General features: G+C 43.9%; 1 protein-coding gene across 2 annotated transcripts in view; it reads left to right on the forward strand.

Moving 5' to 3' along the window:
• The window catches only part of LCP1 (lymphocyte cytosolic protein 1), an 84,303-nt gene that overhangs the window by 22,590 nt on the left and 41,019 nt on the right, over positions 1–20,694 (forward strand). The window contains exons 2-3 of one of the 2 annotated variants that reach the window (XM_043578848.1): positions 6,020–6,085; positions 7,769–7,881. The gene's annotated coding sequence lies outside the window, so the exon portion shown is untranslated. Of the gene's footprint in view, positions 1–6,019; positions 6,086–7,756; positions 7,882–20,694 lie in introns of those variants that run through there. The other variant, XM_043578842.1, reaches the window with a different exon arrangement.

Here is a 20,694-nt window from a genome sequence, read left to right on the forward strand (position 1 = left end):
CTGTGAGTTCAAGCCCCGTGTCGGGCTCTGTGCTGACAGCTCAGAGCCTGGAGCCTGCTTCGAACTCTGGGTCTCCCTCTCTCTCTGCCCCTCCTCTGCTCAAGCTCTCTCTCTCTCTCTCTCTCTCTCTCTCTCTCTCTCTCTGTCAAAAGTAAATAAACGTTAAAAAAATTTTTAAAAAAAGAAAGTCTCGAGAAATTTATGTCCCATGCCATCTTAGGAATCTACTAGAGGATGTGCTTAGCAAAACAAGGAAGGAGATGGAGAAATGGAAGGTGCAGAGAAACAGGAGCTTCAACCCGGAGGGGGATGAAGGGGAATCCCAGGATGATGGCAGAGGGAAGCTTCTGGATGGCAGCTGGGCAGCAGGACCAGAGAGGAGGACAAAGGACCCTCGGAAGAAGGGTAGAAACAAAAGGGAGATGTAAACATTGTGCCCGACATAACTGAGCTGTGAATATTTATGCAGTCATTGTCAACACGGAATGTTGATTTCACTAAGAGGTGTTATGCCTGTGTTAGAGGATGGTGGGGGAGCTCGTGTCTACACACTGGGGAAGTGAGAGGGTCAAATCTCCGTCTCCCATGTAAGATGTAAAACAAACAAACAAACAAACCCAAAAACTGAATGTGGACATCCAGACCCAGCATGAACAGCATCTTAGAAATAGGGAGTAGCAAGTTCGAGCCCTGCATTGGGCTCTGCGTGGACACTGTGGAGCCTGCCTGGGATTTGCTCTCTCCCCTCTCTCTCCCTCTCAAAATAAGTAAACTTAAGATAAATTAAAAAAAAAACAATTTAAAAGAAATAAGGAGTAGCAGAAGAAATAGACTGTTGAAAATCATTGTTTCTGGGGAATGGAAATTGGAGGTAAAGAAGGAGTGTGTCAGGAGGCTGGTGTTTCTTCATAAGCCCAAAGGTAATGTTTGATTTCTTTTTTTAAAAATTTTTAAAAAATGTCTTTATTTTTGAGAGAGAGAGAGAGTGAGTGGGTGAGGGGCAGAGAGAGAGTGAGACACACAATTTGAAGCAGGCTCCAGGCTCTGCGCTGTCAGCACAGAGCCCAGCGTGGGACTAGAACTCATGAACTTGAGATCATGACCTGAGCGAAGTTGGACACTTAACCACCTGAGCCACCCAGGTGCCCCAGTGACTTCTAAAACCGTATGTGGTTGACCCTTGGGCAACACGGGTTTGAACTGCATGGCTCTACTTGTACGTGGATTTTTTAAAATACAGTACTATACTGTAGATGTCTTTCCCCTTCCTCGTGATTTCCATAATATTTTCTTTTCTCTAGCTTACTTTACTGTAAGAATATAGTATACGATACATATAAGATACAAAATGTGTGTTAACTAGCAGTTTATGTTATTAGCAAGACTATTATTGGTCAACAGTAGGCTGTTAGTAATTAAGTTTTGGGGGAATCAAAAGTTACACATGGATCTTCAGCCTTGTGGGGGGGGGGGGGCAGTGTTCCTAACCCCAATGGTGTTCAAGGGTCAACTATACTGATTAAAATATTAAGGCAAACATGTGTCCGTAAACAAAAACATGTACATAAATATTCATAGCCACATTGTTCATGTATCCAAAAAGTGGAAACAACTCAAATGTCTATCAACTAATGAATGGATAAATAAAATATGGTATATCTGTACACTGGGATACTATTCATCTATAGAAAGGAGTAAGGTACTGGGGCACCTGGGTGGCTCAGTAGGTTAAGCATCTGACTGTATTTCAGTTCAGGTCACGATCTTACGATTTGTGAGTTTCTCTCTCTCTCAGTATCTCAATATAAACAAACAAATAAACATTTTTTTAAAAGGAATGAAGTGCCGATACATGATACATCTTACAACAGATGAGCCTTGAACACATGCTGCAAAGTAAAAGAAACTATTCATTAAAGACCATGTAGCCTATAATTCCATTTATATGAAATGTCCAGAAGCGAACCTACAGAGACAAAAAGTAAATTAGTGGTTGGGGGTTCGAGCGGTGGGGGTAAATGGGGAGTAACTGCTGATAGGTACGTGTCGGGTTCCTTTTGGGGGTAATGAGAATGTTCCAGAGTAATATAGGGTGATGGTTGGTTGCTCCGCTCTGTTAGTATACCAAAAACCACTGAATTTCAATTTTAGAAGGTGAATTTTAATTTCAGCCATAGCTCAATGAAGCCATTATTTAAAAATTGAAGAGGTTGGGGCGCCTGGGTGGCGCAGTCGGTTAAGCGTCCGACTTCAGCCAGGTCACGATCTCGCGGTCCGTGAGTTCGAGCCCCGCGTCGGGCTCTGGGCTGATGGCTCAGAGCCTGGAGCCTGTTTCCGATTCTGTGTCTCCCTCTCTCTCTGCCCCTCCCCCGTTCATGCTCTGTCTCTCTCTGTCCCAAAAATAAATAAACGTTGAAAAAAAAAATTTAAAAATTGAAGAGGAAATGAGTTACCAGGGGCCAGAGAAGGAAGACAAAATTTTACCGTATATCTTAGTGCATCTTTTTAAATTTTAAGCTGTGTGAATATATTATGAATCATGAAATTAAAATTTTTAAAACTTAAGTGAAGAATATTTAAAACATTACAAAAGAGAATATTAGAGCCAACACTCATGTATCCAATACTTTTTTTTTTTTTTTTTTTGCCACATCTGAACATTTTGCTACAGACATAGTTGAATTCTCCTGTCCACCCTCCTTGATCCCACTCCCTCCCTAACTTGCCGGAGGTAACTGTGTTCCTAAATTGGCATTTACCATTGCTTAGACATGTTTTTATTATAAACACACACACATCCACAAATCACACTATAACAGTTGGGTAAAATGCGTATGAATATTAGCAGTATTCCGCAACGTTTGCTTTTCTTCCAAGTTTATATTCTTAAGATTTATTCTTGCTTAGGCGATCTAGTTCTAGTCCACTCATTATAACTGCCACATATTACATGGAACCCCAATTTATACATTCCCTCTGCTGCTTCCTTTATATTTTTGCTATCAAGCAAAGCGACAATAAGCTTTCACCCATACGTCCCGTTTCCTGAGCAGTGGTACTGCTCCACGAGCCAGGCATATGGCTGAGAAAAAGTCCAATAAACATCTGCCCAAAGCTGAGCTTGGGTTTGGGAGGAGACAGTAAACTTAATGTTAACATATTGCATGCTAGAAGGTGTTAACTCTGTAGAAAACAGACCAGAGTAAGGATGATTGGAAATTCTGGTAGCATCAGAGTTGTGAATAGTTGCTTGGGGGGGTGGGGTGGGCACTGCTAGTCACGTGTCTCCGTGACAACCCTACTTAGCGAACGACTCCCACATCTTACCTGTTTACAACACACCTAGGTTTTTGGGTCAGCCGGGGTGGCTCTGCGTCAGAATGTGGGTCTGCTAGATTTGGCCCGTGTTGTGGGTTGGATTCAGGTTGGTCCCAAGCATCTCGTCACTCCCCTGAAACAAAGGTGTGTTTCCTTCGTGGTAAATGTCAGGCATGAAGGAGACCATGTCAGATCATGGATGTATATTCAAGACCTCTGCTTGTGTCTTGTCTGTTAACTTTCCACTGCTCCGTTCCAAGCAAGTCAATGAAATAAGCCTGGCTAGGAGGGAAGAGTAGACTACCTGCTTTAGGGGGAGGTCCTGAAAGGTCTCACAGGAAAGATGGCAGTGCAGAATTCCATGGAAGTCATGAAGAATTGAAAACTATACTAGGGGCGCCTGGGTGGCTCAGTCGCTTAAGCGGCCGACTTTGGCTCGGGTCATGATTGCATAGTTTGTGGGTTCAAGCCCGCATCGGGCTCTGTGCGGACAGACAGCTCGGAGCCTGGAGCCTGCCTCGGATTCTGTGTCTCCCTCTCTCTCGGCCCCTCCCCCACTCATGCTCTGTCTCTCAAAAATGAATAAATGTTAAAAAAATTTTTTTAAAAAGAAAACTATAGTAAAAAAGGGTTTTTTGAAGGAAAAAAAACACAAAATAATTCCCAATTCATAGGGCTATTGTGAGGAAGAAATGAAACAATGTACGTGCAGAGTCTAGTCCGGAGACTGGTACAGATATTAAAAGACTAGTTAATGCTTATATGTCACTTACCATGTGCCAGGCACTCTAATGTGTTCTCTATATCTCTCCATGTAACCCAACCCTCACACTATTCTTCTGCCCATTTTCTAGATGAGGAAACCGAGGCCAGTGAAATGAAGTCATCTGCCCCAGGTCACATGACTAATACAACTGTAGAGCTGGGGGTTGACAACAGACAAGTAGCCCAGCATCTTTATTCTTAACCATGCTCTCTGCTCCCTCTGCACACCTCCCAGACCCCAAGTCTGGATTAGTGCTGTGTGTTCCCACAGGCATTGTGCTTTTCATCTCATGGTTCTGGGTACCACTCGCCTTTTCACTTGTCTGCGTCCTTAACTACAGTGGGCATTCTGGAAAGGCAGGGATTGTGCCCATCTTGTTTCCTTTCATTCCCTACCCATCAAACATGGCCATGGAGTGATGCAACCGTCTTCTTCCCTTTGTACCGGCCCCACAGTGTGTGAAAGCAAGTGAAGGGAGCACAAGAGACTAAAGATGCCAGAAAAGTGTGCAGTCATTGATGGAGCAAGGTATTTAAGTCAGCAGAAGATAGAAGGTTAAGACTAAAATGAGAAAGTATGGACCTTGAGAAGATGGAAGGACACCTGTTCCTTTAAAGATGGAAAGAGAAGGAAAAAGTGGATCTTGTAAGAGCAGAGGAGGCTAGATGAGGAAGCTCAGGCTGGATGCCTTGAATCATCTCAGTAAATAAGGGGTGGGAGAGGATGCTGGAGGCTGGAGTGGGAGATCGAGGCAAGAGGAGAGAATTTGGAATAAATGCCTAACTTTTGGGGTCTGTGATCTGGTTTTTTTTTTTAATGTTCATTTTTGAAAGAGCACACGAGCAGGGGAGGAGCAGAGAGAGAGGGGGACAGAGGATCTGAAGCAGGCTCCACACCCACAGCAGAGAGCCCCATGTGGGGCTTGAACTCACGAATCACCAGATCATGACGTGAGCCGAAGTCAGACGCTCAACTGACTGAGCCACCCAGGCACCTCCCGTGATCTCTTTGATATTACAGTAAAGAATACGATGAACCCAGGAAAAAAAAGAACATACAAAATTATGCATAATAATTTTCGAGGTCCAGGGACCCCAGGTTGGGAACTGCCTGCTCTCAGGAAGCTAATGCAACCGAGCAAAAGTATTTCTGAGAAGGAATTTGAAGGCAGGCAGCTTGAATTCATAGACTTCTAAGTCTGTGTTTCTGTGACTTCAGCAGCACACAATGGCAGGAGAATAGCAGCTGATGTGGAATTAGAGACTGAGGCTGCAGGTTTCTGAGCAGCCCAGGGCTGGGGGGGGGGGGGGTGGGGAGGAGTAGGGGAAGGCAGTAGGGGTAGAGAGAAGGCAAAGGATGGGCCAGCCAAGAAGTGGCAGACGTGGCATTGTGGAGGGTGGCGGGTGGGACGGGTCCTCTCTGGGTGTGGGCCACCCGAAGCGCGTGGTCTGTGGAGAACAGAGAAATAGTAATAAAACGGAAAGTCCCGTTTTGTGCATGTTGGCCATGATGCCCCGGCAATTCTCAACACTGACAGTGATAAAATCCTGCCCTCTGAAGAAGCCTGGATGTCGCGTCTAAACAACTGCCTGTATCTGGGTAGACACGCCCCTGGGAGGCAGATAAAGAGATTACTCTGGAGGGAGTAGTCCAGGATGTGGGTGAGGTGCTGGTGGGCGGCCAAGGTGGAGCCCAAGTTGAGCTCCTGCTAGAGAAGACTCCTCCCTCGCCCCGCTAGTTAAGCGGCACAATTCAATGGCTTTCATCTTCTAGAATCTAGATGCTGTCTGGAACCCTAAATCCTTCTTCTGACTGCCAGTCATAACCGTATGTGTCTCACCGTCCTCACGCGTCCGCCCTGCCCCACATCTACACCTGCCTCGGTGTTTCACAGCCCTTTCGCCCCTTCTCCTAACAGATGGCTCTTCCTTACAGATTCCTCCAGGTCTCCGATGACCAGGCACCGGTAGACACAGGATGCTGCCCCTTCCCTCCTCCCAGGTAAACGAAAGGAGTCTCTCCTTCCCTTTCTGACATGTTCCTGCGGGGGTGTTTTTATTCCATTCATCAGACCAACCTGGGACATAGAACCAGATTAGAGGGATCCACGTTTCACATGTTTCTCATCCTTAAACCATCAGGACACTATCTAGAGAATCTTGCTGCGGGGCTCAGAATGGTGATTATTCCCACCAGAGTAGGAACCGCCAGCTGCTTTGTAGCGTGACGGGTACTGTCACAGTGGTGCGTAGGTGTTTCCTTGGTGTCCCAGAGGAATTTAGTTGCTTCTTGAAATCCCTCTGCAATCTCTTACTTGGGAGTAATGATGGAACGGAGCAAACAGGGTCTGATTCGCCCTCCCAGTCTTCCTTGGAAGTCACTGGAGGGCTGGTAGTTCTCTGGAGGTTAGCCACTTCTCAAATGGACCGAATCTCCACCATCTCTTCCCATTACTCGGCCCACCTTCTTCTTCAAGATGGCCTCTGTGTGGTTCTGACCAAGAAGTTGCCCCATCACTGGCCAATGAAGTAGATAAACTAGAAACAGCTTGGTTTAACATTTGAGGTTGGAAGCAGGAACTTTCTAGGGGAGACCTCAAAGAAGCAAAAGGTGCATAAGAGCAGCTCCTCGACCGGAGTGCCCACTGGGGGGATTCCAGGCTCCTAGCAACTACAGAAGCATGTAGAATGATCAAGCATGGTCAACTCACTGTCAGACTAAAGCACCACCATATATCTTCATTCCTCAGTAGCTGACCGCTGGAGCCATACACAGTTTGGGGGAAATGTGGAGATTATACTTAGTTAACATTACTCAGGGCACTACACAACCTTCACAGCCTCTGTGAGGCCATGAGCACTCGAGCACTTACTTTTGACGATGGGAATTTGCCCTCAAGACAAACATCCAGGGTTTGCACATAGAATAGAGCCTTTTTTTTTTTAATTACTTGCTAACATTATAAACCGTGCATTCAAAAAATAAATCTGGTCAGTAAGAAGGAATTCAGCTACCTATTTAACTACAGCAGCTGCCTGTGTCATCCACTGGTGCTCTTTATAGGAAACGTCTAAATAATTGAAATCTTTAATTGGGTTAAAGAGATCCCTAGCACATAGATGTTCTATAAATAAAAGTGAGTAAATAATATAGTGGCCATTCTTTTCAGGCCCTTCCCCTTAAAGAGACCATTTTGTTTTGTTTGCTCCAATAAGATCGGTGTTCAGGGACACTTGAGAGAGGTTAGGTTTCGGCTGGGGCGGAGCTTTCCCAAAGAAATCCCTTTTAGTTTGTTTCAGGTGGATTTCCACCTTCTCCCTTGGCTGCTTCACTAAAAACTAATCATTTGTTTGTCTTTGCTCTGAGTAGCCAGGCACCTGGGCTTTGCATTTGCAAGTGGGGTCAGAGCAAGTAGTAAAGGTAGCAGGCTGACCTTGCCTTGTTATCTGAAATCAGACAGGTTTAAGTAGCCCAGAGCTTAGGAGACAGAGAAGAAAGAAAGGGAAGGGAAGAGAAAAATGCTTATAAAAAGGAAGTGGTAAGACGTTTCTGAATTTCAGTGTGACCTGTTCTGTCAGGTGATTCTTGTGGGGGAGGAGACACGAGAAAAAAAAAAAAGTTAGGTAAAATGTCCTTATAAAGACAAAATCTATTTCTTTCCTGCCTGATGATTTGTCACTCTAGTCACTTCCTGCCTTGTGACCGCGTACCCGGGTTTGACAAAGTTGTTCTGCAGATCAGAAAGAAGGGGGTTTCTGGTCACACGCCAGTACTACTGAGGACAGTTTTTCAACAAGGTAAAATTTCTTAATGTCTTTTTGTCATTTCTAAGTGCTCATGATGTTTTTCCTGGTTGGGCGGCTCTGTTTCTGTGGGTTGTGGGTTTTGCCTTCAGGGGACTGAGATCTGAGCACCTGTCACCCGAGCCCTCTGTGAACCATGTCACCGTTTAACTGCCCAGCCAAGCTGTAGCCACCCCATGTGGCTGTCCAGAGTCGGACCCCTCAGTTCTGTGGGGTGGCCTCTTCTCTAGTTATCCACAGTTAGCATCCCCAAAACCAGGATTCTTTTTTTCCCTTTTACTTTATTTTTATTTTTTTATGTTTGTTCATTTTTGAGAGAGAGAGAGACAGAGACAGAGCATGAGGGGGGGTGGGTGCAGAGAGAGAGGGAGACGGAATCTGAAGCAGGCTCCAGGCTCTGAGCTGTCAACACAGAGCCCGACGCAGGGCTCGAACTCAAGAGCAGTGAGACCTTGACCTGAGCCGAATTTGGACGCCCAACGAAATGAGCCACCCAGGTGCCCCCTTTTTTTTCCCCCCCTTTCAAACCAAACCATGTTTTGATTTATTTCTCTTGCTTTATCTCAGGGACGCTATTTACTGTGATTTGATCTACTTTAAAATGTTTTCAGGAAAGTGGGTATTGATCATTTAGATTGTGCTGCTCATTGGCCTGGTGGGAGTAGTTTAATTTTAGCTCCCGTGGTTCTGTTTTTCTAAAAAGTTTCTTTACAGCATTTGAGTGGATGTATTAACGTCTTGAGTCATATGTTGCTGAGTGTGTTACTGGTTATTTGAGTGATTTTGGTGCCAGTGGTTTTAATGGGTATGTCTGACAACCACAAGGAATCGGAGGCGCCTTTTCTTCATTTACTCTCTAAAAATAAAAGCAATTTGCGTGGCTTAATTGTACTGTTTTTGCAGAATTGTTTGAACTATTGCTTAGGCTGATGACCAAACAAATGGCCGTTAAATTCTGGATGAAAGGCTTCTGTCTACATCAGAAATCCTGATAAAGTCGACATGGAATATTTACTCCAGAAGCTCTGTTGAAACATAGACTTTAAATCTTGTAGCGTCGGCATTCATTTAATTATCATTATCCAACAGTATTAACAACCATTGACAGATGATAAGCATAAAAGCCATTCAGACTGGAAATGGCTTAATTTATCAGGGTCCTTATCAAAACCCAATTTTTCTTATTCAAGGATAGCAACTCATTTTTTCAAGTTAGTTCCCCAGTGCAACTTAAAAAAAACAAAAAACCAAAACCTATCAGTCAACAACGCTGGTTTATTCGCCGTGTTTTAGTTTTGAATTTACATAAATTTATCATAATTGGTTTCTATTAAATAAAACATTTCAAAGAAAGAACCATCTGCACAGGCAAATTTGAATGGAATTAGCCATTTACCTATAAATGTGAATTTCTGAAAGTTGCAAAATGTGGGCATCAATGTGTTTTACACATCTCTCGTGAGTGGTTTTAAACTAGCAAAAATGTGGAATTGGGGGAGGAGGACCTGAGCCCCAGAAAAGAACAAATTAAAAAAATGCTCTATCTTCTTTCCAGTAAAAATATTAATGGGAACAAAATAAATTAGAGTGTGAAGGTATGTCAGTCTTCCTTACTTTGGAAGGAAATGAAATGGAATATGAAAAAGTTAATTCAAAGTAGAGAAAAAAGTCTCTTGATTTAAATCAAGTTTAGACTGTTAAAGTGTCAACCTGATACGCTATAAAATATCCATTTCACTTCTGTCTAGCTCACCCCCAGTAGCATCAGGGAAGAATCTTCTGGGTCTTACCCATTGATCAAGCACTGTTATGGTGGGACATTTCATTAGCTCTCTGAAGGATGCTTTTCTTGGTCACATTTAAAATTTTATTTCCTTTAACTTACAAAGTATGCCTTGAAACAATCAGTAATTCGGGAAGCAATTTCAGTATTTTAATACCATTTATAAACCTTCTTCTGGTCCCTGTGAAGAAGGGAGGCCAACAAGTAAAGTCCCATTCAAATATGACCTACTTAGAGAGGACAAGACAAGTAATAAAAATATTATTATATTATAATATTTATACCTACTTACAACATGTAGCCATTCCTTATGCATTATCTCACATAATGCCTTTAGACATGAGGCAGGGGGCTCACCGTGGAAGCAACTGGCCCACTGTCACTGGGCTACTGGAGGGGTCGAGGGATGTTAGATAGTTATGATTTCCAGCTCCATATTGCTTCTCTATAAGCATCTGTCTCTTCTAGAGCCCTTCTTCCACACCAGCATATTTTTTTCCCAGATGTAGATCATTAGAAGCTTTTATTTCTGAAGCTGACTGAGGAGACCTTGGTGCTCATAATTTTAAAGGAAAGAGGGGGGAGAAAGAGAAGAGAAAAAAATTTGCAATAAACCCAGAAGCTTTTTTTGTCTTTATAAGAAAGAGATATCGTTGTGGGTTTCATGTAATGAGTGCAGAATCCTCTTTTAGAGAACGAAGAAGTATCCTCTCTTAATTAATGTATAATTTTACCAAAGAATTGTACGCCTTCACAAACTTGCCTCAACCACTTCCCCAACCTTATTTCTTGTCACTTCCTTCTGCTCTGGCTGCCCTCCATCCTCTCACCGCCCCCCCCCTCACTTGCCCATGTTCTGGGTGCACCAGACCACAAGCCGCCAGCAGGTTCCATGCTTTCACTGCTTTTTGCTCCAACTGTTGCTCTGATTGCTTTCTTATTTATAAAACTTACAGTCAGTTTTCAAGACTCACTTCAAGAAACGAGTCCTTTTGGAAGTCTTCCCTGTGGAACCCTTCGGCCATCTTCCTTGCCCCACGAACCGTTTCTTCTGTGTGTGTGTCTGTTTAACGTTTTGATCTTAGAGTAAGTATAGCAGTAACCATAATTGCTTAAGTTTCAATTCCTTGTTTGACAGCCTGAGCTCCTTCTTAGCTCTCCTAGCACGTGGTCAGCACTAATGATATTTATTGAATTGGAAATTTGTCACACGTATTTTCTCTCAGCTACTCAGAGATGCATGGAGGTCTTTTTCTTTGATTCCACTTACGAACTCATTATTTACTGAGTTCCTCACAGTGATGGCTGTGAAAGGAGATATAGTAATCATCCGGTATTTTGCATTCTACCGTGCTGCCTCTTTGCCAAAGCACTATTCTTCATTTTAGCCTCAAAGCACTGAGTGGACATTGAGTGCAAGGTATTTAGGAAATTTCCCAATGACCATCGCAAACAGACAAAATTACAATCTTATTATTTCGGCCTAAACACAGGCAATGACCTCAAACTTAGCTACACTTACTGAAACTGTTGTAGTTGATAATGGGCTTCTTTGATGACAGGGAACCTAAGAACAGGTATTGGTAACTTTTGCTTAGTTACTTTGGATTATTCTAGAAAGTTCTCAAGTCAACTTCTCCTCATTACTTGTAGAATAAAGACCCTCCATATATAGAGGAGAGAGGGCAAACGCATTTTGATATCAGTCTAGGTGAAATAAAATTCACAAACTTGCTCATAAGATTCCATTAACGAAGAGTCAACATTTATAAAGCAAGATTGTAAAGGCACCAGACTTTATGATTAATAGATTTTGTGGCAGAGTAACATTATTTATATTAGTCTAATTGTTTCTTTAGGGCGTTTTGTCAGCTAGTTTCCCAACTCACAGAAACCACCAAAATGATGCTATGCCACCTACATACTGAGCCCTGCGGGCATACTAAACATTAGCATTAGAGCTCCACCGAAATGTCAAACTAACCAGTGTCAACAGATTCCAAGAGTTTCAAGTTTCCCTGTTTTGCCAGATGGCAAGGCACTTACATCAAAAGCGTCCCATGTTTCACGCTGTTTTCATTTTGAAGTTCTGAGAAGTTGCCACCAGATTAGACGTTCACATTTTTAGGGGCATCTCCCTACAGCTGCTGAAGACACACAGGGCTGCCCAGATGGCATCTCCCGTGGCTTTCCTCAGTTCCCTTCTGAGTCCATTTCCTTAAACTATTGACTGTCCCCATCGTTTTGGGTTTGCCAAGTTTCAGTGATTACATCAGTCTTCCCAGTAATTTCATCATCGCTTCATCTTGTAACCTACAGCAAGCAGCAGCGCGGGGAAGAAAGAATTTCAATTTACCACCCTAATAATGATAGCTAACACTCGTGTACTACTCACTCGGGATGGAGTATTTTTTGCGTTTTAACCAATACTGATATCTTTAGTCATCCCTACGATCCTGTGAGGCAGTTACTGGTGTTATCTTCATACGTGAAGAAAGCCAGTCCATGCAGATGGTTTATTACTTTAATTTTCTACATTTGAATCAGTTTTTTATATAGCTGCTGAATTCCAGGAGAAATAATATTCTCCTGGAATAAACAGGCAGCCGACCATGGGGCTTATTTGTACCTAAGCTCTGGAGTTGAGCTCAAATAATGATAATTTATCCCAAATAAATGGATCTGTATTCCAATTGCTTTTATCAGACAGGTTCCTCCTCTTCCTTTTCTTCTTTTCCTTCTCCTTCTCCTTCATCACCGTCACCATCAGTATCTACCCAGCACCTCTCTGCACTTGACTATTTAGTTTTTACCAATTTATCGATCTCTGCATGGGTCGCAAAATATGATATCCATCCTCAAAAGCTTTGAAAAGTTTTCAGTCTTAAAAGGTTAGAATACTTTCAGTCAAGTTTTATTCACCTTTTTGACTGTTGTGACTGATAGACCCAAATAAATTAGACGATTTAGTATTTACACTGGAACACCCATATCTCTAAGTGTACAGTCGTGGCCAAACATAGGTGCCCTACCAACTGTGAAAGAATGCAAGACTGTTTTAATTGTGAGTTGAAAAAGAGACGTAAAAAGTGACCCACTTAGGGGCTTAAAATGAGTTTTGCTCGACTTCAGAGCCACGCCTGTGTGTCAGCCCCATTTATAAGTTACAAGGAGGCTTGTTTCTCAAATATGGTCATTGGGTTTTTTCTGGTGGAAGGAAAAGCTGCAATGTTAAATTGAGGAACTCGCACAGCCACAGTCCTGTGGTTGCAGCATTGATTCGTGTTTTAGTCCAGCAGCAGTTACATAGCCAGTGGATGCTCTCTGCCTTATCTGTCTTATCTGCCTCTGTCTGTCTCTGTCTCTGTCTCTGTCTCTCTCTCTCTCACACACACACACACACACATCTTTCTGAGTGGCTGAACTAAAATGGAAAAGAGATTATGTTCTCCACTGGCAGAAAAGCCAAGACACCGAATTCTGCAGGCGAATTAATTATGCATGTGAATTGCAATCTGCGGATAATTTGTTTTCCTTTTTTCTCTGGTTGTACTTTCAGGGGGGAAGTGAATTAATGGAATAATTACTTTGCATTTAAACAACACCCTGCATGTTGATCCCTCAGTCGGGTAGTCAGTACCGAAATTTATCTAAGCTGTGTACCCAAATACATGAAGTGAAGAGGTGCACAAATGTATGTGTATAAAATTTGCATCTTCTTCCTTTTCTCCCGCAAAATTTAGAATTAGAATTGCATCTTTGTTCATCTCTGGTGTAACATTTTAAAATGTGGGTCCTCTATACCTCCTTGACATCATCAGCCCACGTTATTTTCACTGGGTGGGGGTGAGGGGTCCTTAGGGGAGAAATCTGGGCGATACATGCAAAGTGAAAGTAAGAAAAAAAATGAGCAACGCCTGTGCTGTTATGCCCCCCTTCTTGATCTTGACAATGTGAAATGAACTTTCCCTGTCATTTCCAATGCTTTGTAAACATTAAAAAAAAATCCCTTTGGAAAGATAGAATAGTATGGTCACCTTTGAGAAATTTTTCAGATTTTTCCCTTCCCTTGTTGTCTTTCAGATGAAGTCTTTTCATCAACATATCCTTGATCCTTTGTTTCTTTCCTATGACCACAGAGTAAAGGCAATTGGGATACTTAATCTGTCCGATCATATATAAAGTATGCAATATAGAATGTATTTAATATTGTCTATCATTTTAGTTTTTTAAAGTGTGTGAGTCTGACTCTGTAATTTCTGTGCATGAAACAAACAGGTATGATATTCAGAAGGCAGAGCAAATTTGGAGGCAAATTTGGATTCGTATTTTGGTCTTTTACTAAGTGTGGAGCCTGAGCAAGTCTCAGTTTCCTCATCTATAAAATAGGAGAAAGCACTGTCTGTTTCCTAGAACTGTTCTCAGGGTCATTTTCCTTTCCCATTTCCCCATGCCATCAGTCTGTCTGCACAGTCACTCTACGACACTCATCATCACTGTGGACTGACCGAGCCCTCGCCATTTGCTGGGCGTTGTGCTGAACACTTGACATATATTTACTCTTACATTTCAACACAAAAGATGCATAAGGTTGATATCGTCATATTCTTATAACAGATGACCAAACTGAGGTTCATGGAGGATTAAGTCCAAGGTCCCAGAGCCAGTTAAGTGCCAGAACCACGATTTACACCCTGCCTCTTTCCCATTTTATATTCACAGTTTCTTAAAGGTGATTTAAAATTTTGACAAAGGAAATGATATATATCACATATCCCAGTATAAATTGGTATCGGTAAATATTTGCCAACCAAACTGTGGCTTCCAACAGACTGAAGATATGTATAGCCCGTCAAATGAATACAGATTTCCTGCCTCCATGTATCTGTTAGTCCTCTTTTTTTTTTTTTTTGAGAATGAGTTTGTCATTAGAGATTCTAGAACAATGACCCCAATGAGCCTATAGATTGTTAAGAATAAATAGAAGCTTCTGTTGTAATTGCGAACCTACAAATGTGTGCTGCGTATTGTCTTGGTATTTTTCCAGCTCCAACAATCATAGAGAAATATGCCTAGAGTATGAGGGAGTGGAGAGCAGACAGAAGTAGGGCACAAGCTCACAGAATCCGTCCCCTGGACAACTGCGGTTAAGGAGACATTGCCCGATGGTCCCCATCACAGATAACTCATAGATCTCATTTCTTTGGGTGACTCATGGAGATGTGGTCAGGCTTTTCTTAAGATTGCTGTACATTTTCCCACTCTGGCCACACTTCCTCAACTGTTAGAAGGTACTTTCCACCGTCAGTATTTCAGGCAAGACTCAGCCCCTTGACCACTCGACCTCAGATCAGCCAATACCAGTGCTGTTGACTTCTGGTTATGTCAGGTAGCGCTTCTGCAATACCTTTTGCAACTGACTTCAAGAACTCTGTATGAGAAATGTGCTAAAAGAACCAAAACGAGCCAAACTAAGACCATTTGAAGGTAGAAAACAGATGCGAAATAGAGATTTACATACACACAGACCTACAGATAACATACCTACAATTAAGCGTGGATTTTAGGTGGTGACTCTACATAATACTTGATACAATTTATGGTGGAAATTACGTTTATTCCCAAGATGATTTTGTGAAACTTCTTTTTTTATTTCCCCATTCATTTCTTCCTTGCTTTCTTCTTTCCTTCCTTCATTAAGCACTGTTGTATACAATTTAAATCCTCTGTCTCATTTAATTCTAATACAACCCTATGGAGTGAGCACTGTAAATTGCATTACTAATAGCGCTTTTTTACATATGAAGAAACTGAGGCTCAGAAAATTTAAGGAGCGCCTAGTTGGCTTGGTCAGTTAGGTGTCCGACTCTTGATTTCAGCTCAGGTCATGATCTCAAAGTTCATGAGTTCCAGCCCCACGCCAGGCTCATGCTGGGTTTGGAGCCTGCTTGGAATTCTCTCTCCTTCACTCTGTGCCCCTCCCTGACTCACACGCATGTGCTCAATCTCTCTCTCTCTCTCTCAAAATAAATAAACTTAAAAAAAAATTTTAAGGAGGGCCGCTTGGGTGGCTCTGTCGCTTAAGCGTCAGACTTCAGCTCAGGTCATGATCTTGTGGTCCATGGGTTCAAGCCCCGTGTCTGGCTTGCATCTGTCAGCCTGTCGGCGTAGAGCCTGGAGCCTGCTTTGGATTCTGTGTGTGTGTGTCTCTCTCTGCCCCTCCCCTGCTCGTGCTCTGTCTCTCAGAAAGAAAGAAATGTTAAAATTTTTTTTTTTTTAATTTAAGGAATGTGTACCAAAACACATAGCAAGAAGCAGTTGCATAGAAAACTCATCATCTTTTCACCATACCATGCTGCTTCCTAGTTTATTATCGATATACAATTGTATATGTAATTTCACAAAGGAAGACAGGATCATTAGCATTTGGATGAGGATTTTGGATGCCTGAAATGGATTATTGCTGGCTTGGACTAGGAGAAAGGCAGCTTGTGTTGTTGCAATAGGTGAGGCTGTAAACTGTGGAGCCTAGGCCATTCCTGAAAGACGTGGTTGAAGAAACTTCTCCCCTTGTTTTCCTCTCCATCGACATCTCCGAGGTATAAAGTACATTTCATGGATTTTGCATCCCTAGGTTTGTTTTTTTTTTTTTTTAATCTGTTAACGTCGTTTAAGTGTTTAGTTGACTTCTGTTTTTCCCATACCTTGGCTAAACCAAACGACAATGCTCAAGGCTCCACTTCGCTTTTCAGACCAATCACTGACTCACTTTGAGACTGTGGGGAGTAACTTCACTTTTCAGGGCCCCATTTCCCATTTTCTAACATATCCAGTTCCTTCCTCACTTTGTAGGGCTGTATTTTCTGCATGGGAGAAAATACAGAAGGAGGAATCTCTGTCCATATAAACAAACCCAAAATGGCCTCTAGACACAGTGGTTTTGTTGCATTAGGAAGCTGCGGAGTATTTGTATGATCTAAAGGGGATGCCTTCAGTATTGTGGCTGAAGATAGCAGGGAGAGCCTAGATCACCAAACTTTTTCTTCTGGAAACAAGAGCTGGTGAGGAAGGCAACCACATTGGCACTTCCCCAAACTCTTCTAGGGGCTGCCTCCTGGGCCAGTCATACTAAATCCCCAACGGCTTCCTTGGTGACCTTCTCTTGCTTGACTCCTCCCTTTGCAGGGCTATTTTCTCCTATACAGTAGTCCCCCCCTTATCCATGGCTTCGCTTTCCACGGTTTCAGTTACCCGCGGTCAACCGCGGTCCGGAAGCAAAATATCCTCCTTCTGACATTTTATCAGAAGGTAAAAGGTCAACAGTAGCCCAATGCTACGTCCCACCACCTACATCATTCACCTCACCTCGTGTCACCACGTAGGCATTTTATCATCTCACATCATCACAAGAAGGGTGAGTACAGTACAAAAAAATATTTTGAGAGTGAGACCACATTCACATAACTCTTGTTGCAGAATATTGTGAGAATTGTTCTGTTTCATTAATTATCGTTAGTTTCTTACTGTGCCTAATTTATAAATTGTACTTTGTCATAGTTGTGTATGTATAAGGGAAAACATAGTATTTATTAGATTTGGTACTACCCGTGGTCGCAGGCATCCGCTGGGGGTCTTGGAACATAGCCCCTGTGGTTAATGGGGACCACGGTGTGGAGAAATGGAGTGCCGCTCTCCATTTTGTCTTTTTGGAAAATTCCAACTGGTTCTTTGAGATGTAGCTCAAGGAAAGTTAATATTGCCTTCTTTGGAGACGTCTCCCTTCTCCTCTGGGGCAGAGTTAAGTGCTTCTCCCTCTCTGCTCCCACAGCGCCGTGATAATAACACAGTTAGAACGTGAAGGTCAGTGTGGCCTCTAAGTGGCAGTCGGCACTTTCCTTCACAGGATCGTGTGTCCTTCAAGAGCAAGGATTCTTTGCTATTCATCGCTGCATCTCCAGCCCTAGAAGAAGGCCAGGGCTTTATTCAATGTGATGGGATGACAGGTGTGGCGCTACTAAGGAAGAGCACCCCTTGTCCCCCAGAGACAGGAGGCACAGGCAGGAATGGGCATGGTCACCCTGGCGGTGTTCTTGCTCCTAACTCTCCCCTGAAGATGTTGAGGAACTGAAGGGAACTTCTCCAAAGATCCCAGGAAGGTTTTAGCCATAGGTAAAACCTTGCCAAGCATGTGTATCCCCAGTGAACTCGAGGTCAGAGCTGAGTAACCCCGAAGGAGAGCAGAGAACCTTAAGGTACAGAAATCCAGTGACCCCAGATACGAGGAAAGCTGCCTCCAGGAAGACCTACATCGTGTTGGCCTGTAGTGGGGTGTAGGGTGCCTCAATCGACCCCCAGGCTCTGTGCCAGCATGAGGCTTCCCTAGTTCACAGCAAGGTAACCCTGGGCCAGTTATTAAAATCTCAGTTCCCTCGTCTCTGAAGAGCAAACCATAACAGTGTTCCCTAGGACTGTGGCTCGAGGTAAATGCATATAAAACACTTAGCGTTGAAGAAGCACTCAGTAAACGTTACCTGGCCTTCTCACTTGTCTTTTAGCCATTGTTTTCTTGGACTCCAACAAAAATGGAGAGCATATTCTCTGGAGAGAATATGGATTAATCATCCGGCATGAATAAGAAAAAAGACTGACTGAACTCTAAGCATTTTCTCCTCTGTGGAATCCCAGGTCACCTGTCACTTCCTGTGGGGCCGTGCCTGGCTCTCCGGGAGAGAGCCATTTCCCCGCTTCCTCTGGCTCTAAATTGCCCCCTGTATTCTAGTGACTGGTGTCTCTCTTCCCTACGAACCAGGCCACGGCCACATCTTACCTTTGTGTTGCCAGCATCTAGCCCAGGACCTGGCATATAGTAGGTATTCGGCAGATATTTACCGAAAGAGGAAATGTGGGGGCACCCGGGTGGCTCAGTCAGTTAAGCGTTCGACTCTTGGTTTCGGCTCAGGTCACGATCTCCCGGTTCGTGGGATCGAGCCGCCTGTCGGATTCTGCACTGGCAGCATGGAGCCTGCTTGGGATTTTCCCTCTCTTTTCCTCTGTCTCTGCCCCTGCCCCGCTCACGCCGTCTCTGACTCTCTCAAAATAAGGAAATCAAGACATGCACAGATGTATACATTTGTTCAGTAGCAGATATTTAGAGTTCCCAGAGGGTTTTCATAGTCCAGATGATGATATGCAGATTACATCCCGGTGAACTCCAGCACCCGTTCCTTGCTATTTCCTCTGTGCTCCTGGTTCACTGGCTTAGAGCATCCTGGCCGGTTTTACCCTCCTTTCGGCCACTGCTGTCTCCACAGTTCCTTTCCTGTCCTCTCAGAGTCAGGCACGTAGTTATCTGGAGACCCCACCGCCAGGCATCACAGTGGCCAGCAGGGTTTATAAGACAGCTTGGAGGCCCAGCCCCGGGCTGTGCCACCCTAGGCAGAGACCCGCTGGTGGCTGGCAGGGTGGGGCCAGGGAGCATCCTTTAACTTGGGTGTCCTTTCTCTCCTCTGCGGCGGGAGGAACATGGCCAGATAGGTCATCTCTGCGGTCCCTTCACCGCCACCTTCCGTGTCTCTGTTATCCTTCTGTCACTTAAGAAAGTGGGCTTGGACCCAGACCATAGCAAAGAAAACTGTTAAAGACTTGGACGACAAGCCCCCAGAAGCAGGTTAAAAGAATTGTTTTGACAGACCTGGTGGCAGTCGTTAAAGGCAGGTGACAGAATCTTTATGAATTGAGCAGCTTCTCTAATTCCCCCCCTGAGAATAGCCTGAGAGAGAGAGAGAGAGAGAGAGAGAGAGAGAGAGAGAGAGAAAGCTTTCATCGTATCAGAAAAGATTTAGGTTACAGGGTAGCGATTTGAGACATCGGAGAGGTTGTAGGGTTTCCTGATTCGGATATTTTTAAGAAAATAGTAGATGGCTCTCTTTCTGGGACAGTTTGCCTACCGTCTTGCCTAGAAACTGGGAGGGAACTGGATTGGCGTGCCTTGAGCTGTACACGGTGCCTTGAGCTGTACACGGAGGCATGTCAGAAAGGAGATCCCACGTGCAGCTCGCCAACTGCCCTGCTCTATGCTGAGCGGCCGAGCCGTGGGCATCTGCCTTGCTCAGTAAGGGCAATGCACGAGGCCAGAGCTCTCCCCGCTGCTGAGGTAAGAGCAGGAGCCAGGAGGGGCAGAGTGGGACCCACCAGGGTGATAGCCCCAGCTCCTGATCACCCCTGCCCCTATTTCTAGGCTCCTTTGAAGCACACCTTCCCCGGGCCCTAACTGGTGCAGACGCTTACCAGCCAGAGAGTAGACTTTGGGAACTTTTCACACGGAAGGGATTCCGTTTCTCAACTTACAGATGAGGAAACGGAGGCCCAGGGAGGCCAAACAGAGCCTGATATCACACGGACGGGCAGTAACCTAGGTCTCCCAAGCCCAAGCTCCACATTTCCTTCCCGTCTCTGCCAGGGTTTTGGTTGTGGTTTCCTTGGAGATGTACAAGTGTGTAAATTATCTGGGTCTCTTTATTTTATGGCTGGTGAAGGTGTTTGCTCTTTGTATGTTTTGGTAAGTTTCTGTGTTAATTGCTCACTCTTATCTTCTTTTCCCCCCTTACGGTCCTGTTTCACTTGTCCATTTTTGATCCTCAGAGCTTTTCTCATCGTATTTCACCGTTTTGCAAGAAGTGAGCCATGGTCTCTGTGTCACATTTGAAACCTGACATGTAACTGTGGGCTTCATAGAGCCCGAGGCTTTGTGACCCCCTCGCTTATAGCCCAGCAAGCAGAGCAGTTCTTTGCACACAGACTAGTAGGTGAGGAGAAAGTATGGACGAATGAACAAACGAGGAATGAATGATGTCTGATATTGAGGTGACTGAACTGAAGAGTGGGTGATCTATCAGTCCAAAATAATAGTCAGCTTTTTTTTTTTAAAAAAAATTTTTTTTTCAACGTTTATTTATTTTTGGGACAGAGAGAGACAGAGCATGAACGGGGGAGGGGCGGAGAGAGAGGGAGACACAGAATCGGAA

Source organism: Prionailurus bengalensis, chromosome A1, assembly GCF_016509475.1.
Source record: "Prionailurus bengalensis isolate Pbe53 chromosome A1, Fcat_Pben_1.1_paternal_pri, whole genome shotgun sequence".
Taxonomy (NCBI): Eukaryota; Metazoa; Chordata; class Mammalia; order Carnivora; family Felidae; genus Prionailurus; species Prionailurus bengalensis.